Source organism: Tachyglossus aculeatus, unplaced genomic scaffold (assembly GCF_015852505.1).
Source record: "Tachyglossus aculeatus isolate mTacAcu1 unplaced genomic scaffold, mTacAcu1.pri scaffold_223_arrow_ctg1, whole genome shotgun sequence".
Lineage (NCBI taxonomy): Eukaryota > Metazoa > Chordata > Mammalia > Monotremata > Tachyglossidae > Tachyglossus > Tachyglossus aculeatus.
Window position 1 is genome coordinate 77854 of NW_024044939.1, and position 5650 is coordinate 83503.

Here is a 5650-nt window from a genome sequence, read left to right on the forward strand (position 1 = left end):
ACAGATTATTTCTCCTTCCTCAGGAGGAAGAGTCATATACTTAGAAAGGGGACAGGGTCATTGATTGGAAGGAAGCCAGTTGTTTCCGCACCCCAGTTTGATAAAGTGTCCCGTCAGGAGGACCTGGTTACAAAACCGAGTTACAAGATGACAAAGCAAAGGTTGCACCCTGCTCCTCCTTAAGCCGGGGATTTCTGGACCCTGTAGTGCCTTCCCGTCACCCCTATCTCAGAACCACTCAACCTCCTGCCCTGCCCATATTTATCCACCCACACTGCTTGGGGAGGAGGGTTCTTAGGGGGAATACCCAGACATTCCTAACTCTTATTAGATTTGCACTGCATAGGCATCAGAAAATACAATTGATTGATTGTTGGCTGAGTGGAAAGAGCATGGGCTTGGGAGTCAGAGGACATGGGTTCTAATCCCGGCTCTGCCACTTGTCTGCTGTGTGACCTTGGGCAAGCCACTTAACCTCTCTGTGCCTCAGTTACCTCTTCTATAAAATGTGGATTAAGACTGGAATCCCCACGTGGGACAATCTACTCACCTTGTATCTACCCCAGTGCTTGGTACATAGTAAGTGATTAACAAATACCATTATTATCGTTGTTATTATTGCTATTATTTTATCAACAGATTGATTGTCTGAGGTTGTGAATGAGATGAAGCTAAAACCGCAGTTGACCAGAATATCATTAACAAACTGGGCCTCTGGGATGTTGGACCATCTTCAACCGCTCACTCTCCACTGGTTCCTTCCCCTCTGCCTTCAAACATGTCCATGTCTCTCCCATCCTAAAAAAACCCTCTCTTGACCCCACCTCACCTTCTAGTTATCGCCGCATCTCCCTCCTACCATTCCTTTCCAAACTCCTTGAACGAGTTGTCTACACGCGCTGCCTAGAATTCCTCAACAACAACTCTCTCCTCGACCCCCTCCAGTTTGGCTTCCGTCCCCTTCATTCCACAGAAACTGCGCTCTCAAAGGTCACCAATGACCTCCTGCTTGCCAAATCCAACGGCTCATACTCTGTCCTAATCCTCCTCGACCTCTCAGCTGCCTTTGACACTGTGGACCACCCCCTTCTCCTCAACACGTTATCTGACCTTGGCTTCACAGACTCCGTCCTCTCCTGGTTCTCCTCTTATCTCTCCGGCCGTTCTTTCTCAGTCTCTTTTGCAGGCTCCTCCTCCCCCTCCCATCCTCTTACTGTGGGGGTTCCCCAAGGTTCAGTGCTTGGTCCCCTTCTGTTCTCAATCTACACTCACTCCCTTGGTGACCCCATTCGCTCCCACGGCTTCAACTATCATCTCTACGCTGATGACACCCAGATCTACATCTCTGCCCCTGCTCTCTCCCCCTCCCTCCAGGCTCGCATCTCCTCCTGCATTCAGGACATCTCCATCTGGATGTCCGCCCGCCACCTAAAGCTCAACATGTCGAAGACTGAGCTCCTTGTCTTCCCTCCCAAACCTTGTCCTCTCCCTGACTTTCCCATCTCTGTTGATGGCACTACCATCCTTCCCGTCTCACAAGCCCGCAACCTTGGTGTCATCCTCGACTCCGCTCTCTCATTCACCCCTCACATCCAAGCCGTCACCAAAATCTGCCGGTCTCAGCTCCGCAACATTGCCAAGATCCGCCCTTTCCTCTCCATCCAAACCGCTACCCTGCTAATTCAAGCTCTCATCCTATCCCGTCTGGACTACTGCACCAGCCTTCTCTCTGATCTCCCATCCTCGTGTCTCTCTCTACTTCAATCCATACTTCATGCTGCTGCCCGGATTATCTTTGTCCAGAAACGCTCTGGACATATTACTCACCTCCTCAAAAACCTCCAATGGCTACCGATCAATCTGCGCATCAGGCAGAAACTCCTCACCCTGGGCTTCAAGGCTGTCCATCACCTCGCCCCCTCCTACCTCACCTCCCTTCTCTCCTTCTACTGCCCAGCCCACACCCTCCACTCCTCCACCACTAATCTCCTCACTGTACCTCGCTCTCGCCTGTCCCGCCATCGACCCCCGGCCCACGTCATCCCCCGGGCCTGGAATGCCCTCCCTCTGCCCATCCGCCAAGCTAGCTCTCTTCCTCCCTTCAAGGCCCTGCTGAGAGCTCACCTCCTCCAGGAGGCCTTCCCAGACTGAGCCCCTTCTTTCCTCTCCCCTCTCGTCCCCCTCTCCATCCCCCCGTCTTACCTCCTTCCCTTCCCCACAGCACCTGTATATATGTATATATGGTTGTACATATTTATTACTCTATTTATTTATTTATTTATTTTACTTGTACATTTCTATCCTACTTATTTTATTTTGTTGGTATGTTTGGTTCTGTTCTCTGTCTCCCCCTTTTAGACTGTGAGCCCACTGTTGGGTAGGGACTGTCTCTATGTGATGCCAATTTGTACTTCCCAAGCGCTTAGTACAGTGCTCTGCACATAGTAAGCGCTCAATAAATACGATTGATTGATTGATTGATTGATTGAACATAGATGCTATTGTTTCCATGGGAGCCTTGCAGGTCAGCAGCCCAACAGCTACATGGACCTCATGTCCACGGGGACTCAGGAACCCTATGAAGGGAGAGTTCTCACATCATCCAGGTCCATGAGGTCCCTCTGTGGACCTCTGAGCTTGTCCTCTAGGGATTCCCCTCAGAGCAGCAGTTGCTTTATCTACAGGGATGGAGAACCATCTACAGAGCATCTCGGTATCAGCAGGAGAGCAGAGAAGGGCTGAGAGCCACACTTTCCCTTCATGGTCAGTACCACTAAGGAGCCCGAGGGGTACAGGGACCATCCTGGACTGACAACCCCACACTGCCCAGGTGACTGTAACCAGGGTGGGAAGGGACCAGGAGTTCAATGTGAGAGAAGGGCCACTCCGGGGAGACAGAAGCACATGAGGTTTTAGTTTGGGATGGGGCACTGTCTCCCTTGGTATTGTGCTGCACTCCTGGCCAACATTTTGCTCATTGCACTCCTTACCCAAGGGGCACAAGGTGGCTAAGGATGAGGGTGTGTGAGTCACATTGCAGATGCCACTCACACTATAATGGATTCCCACATACAAAATCTCAGGCTCGAAGTCTACAGAGTGAGATCTGCCTGACATTCCCATGGAACACTTCTCCATCGCCGTCATCATTATCAGCAGCAGCAGCAGCAGCAAATATTGTCCTTTTTGGGGTAAGGGAGTGCGTGGATTCTCAATCAGATTGTTTGTGTAGGTGTGAAAAAAATCAATCACTGGTATTTGTTGTGTGCTTAGTGCAGGCATAGCCCCACACTAAGTTCTTGGGGGAATACAGTACAGTAGTGTAGACTGATATGATACCTGTCCATAAAGAGCCTATGGACTAGAGGGGAAGCCTCTGTTGGAGCTAACGGCTTATGTGGGTGTGTTATAGGTGTTTCGGGTGGGGGTAGGGGTCCTAGTTCTGTATGTTTGGGGGAGTGGGTGCACGTGGAGTTCCCATTGCATGAGTTTACTTTTCATTCATTCAATTGTATTTATTGAGCACTTACTGCGTGCAGAGCACTGTACTATGCGCTTGGGAAGTACAAGTTGGCAACATATAGAGACGGTCCCTACCCAACAACGGGCTCACAGTCCAGAACTACTCACAACTTGAGTAGTTGTGATTCCCACTGGGCCTTCCACCACTCACTCTACTTGTCAAAATATCCCAGTCAGCATTGCAAGTCATCCCATTCTATCACAGACTTTGTGTCCTATGTCACCATGGAGCAAATTGAAAAGGAGCCCTCCCCACTCCCCGCCCCCCTTGGGGCACCATGGTGCCCCTAGGTCTTGCTCCATTTATAACGGCTGGACCTGGATTCTAATCCTGGCTCTGTCACATGTCTGCTGTACGACCTTGGACGAGTCACTTAACTTCTCTCCGCCTCAGTTATCTAATCTGTAAAATGGGGATTAAGTCTTACTCCCTCCTACTTAAACTCTGAGCCCCATGTGGGATGGGGACTGTGTCCAAACTGATTAATTTATATATACCCCAGTGCTTAGAGCAGTGTTTGGCACAGAGTAAGTGCTTAACAAGTACCATTATTTATTTTATTTTTTTATTCAGTCCAAAACTGAGTTGTATGGAGGGCTTTGGGGTGAATCTAAGAGAGGAGGCTTCTTTAAGTTGGAGGAGGATCCACTGACATTTAAATTCCCCAGTGGGTGCAAGAATGAGGTATCCCTCAATCAGTAAGACTTGCTCTTGAATTGTTTATGAAGTAGCAGTGATGGTTTGCAGTGAACTATTCTCACTCTCCAGTCTAGCCCTGCTGTAGCCAACAGCACACCCTGCAAGACAGTTGATAAAGATGGCAGCAGAGTGGGGTGGCACAGAAAAGCAGGATCATCCTCTCAATAACAGGCCCTGTCGTATCCTCAACCAGTCTATAAGTGGTTGTTGGGACACACTCACATCTGCTTTATTTATTATTTATTTGTTGCGATTTTCAAAATGCAGAAAGAAGAGTTGGTGTCAGGGAAAGACATGGTTATCTAGTTATGGTATTTTTAAGTACTTCCTACATGCCAAGCACTGCGCTAAATGGTGGGGAACCTGCCTTTCAAGGGAGTGTCCTGATCAACTCTTCCTAATTTTGCCTTTCTCTTTGTCTTAACAGGCAAAGAATTCTGCAGAACTTGGCTAACTGAATTTCTCCTTCTTGTATCTTGGGAGGTAGTCTGGAGGGGAGGATAGATGAGAATCTTCTCCCATCAACTCCAAGGGAAGAAGTGCATCTCAGCATAAGGAGAGATAAATAGTTGTGGTAGGAGTAATAACATTTACTGCATGCCCACGTAGAACAGTGCACTCTATCAATCAATCAACAGTATTTATTGAGTGATTACTGTGTGCCAAGCACTGAACAAGGAACAAGATACAACAGAGTTTGTAGACATGTTCCCTGCCCATAAGGAGATTAACCAACCAAATTCCAAATTGACATATTCTCTGCCCACAAGTACTTAAGCATTTAAGTAGTTACATAACTATCTAAATAAGTCTATATGTGTTATATGGGTTTTACGGAGGTTTTAATAAGCTCATTCATGCCAGAATTATCTGAAGTGATCGTATGGTTTCGAGTGCTGGGAAATTAATCTAGAGAAGCTCGTAGGAATTTCAGCAGGGCTCTGAATGTGTGGAGAGCTGTGGTTTATCTGATTGGGAAGGGAGGTGCCCGAGCAAAGCATGGAAACAGGAAAGTCAATAGTGAGTTACAACTAGAAGAATGGCTTGGGAGCGCTGAAGATGGATTGAATAGAGGATGATGATGATGATGACTGTGGTATTTATTAAGCACTTACTATGTGCCGGGCACCGTACTAAGCTCCGGAAAAGTGTGGTGAGGCTAGGCGGTAGAGAGCCTTGAAGCCAATTGTGGGGAGTTTTTGTTTCATCTGAAAAGACACGTATAGTCAGTGGAGGGTTTTGAGGAGAGGAGAGATGTAGTCTGAGAGATGCTTTAGGAAATAGTTAAATAAGTTACACACTCTCTCTCTCTCTCTCTGTGTGTGTATATATATATATATATATATATATGTGTGTGTGTGTGTTTTTACGATTTTCAGTATGTGTGTGTATGTGTAAGCAACGAGTCAGTTGGAAGCATGTGTGTGT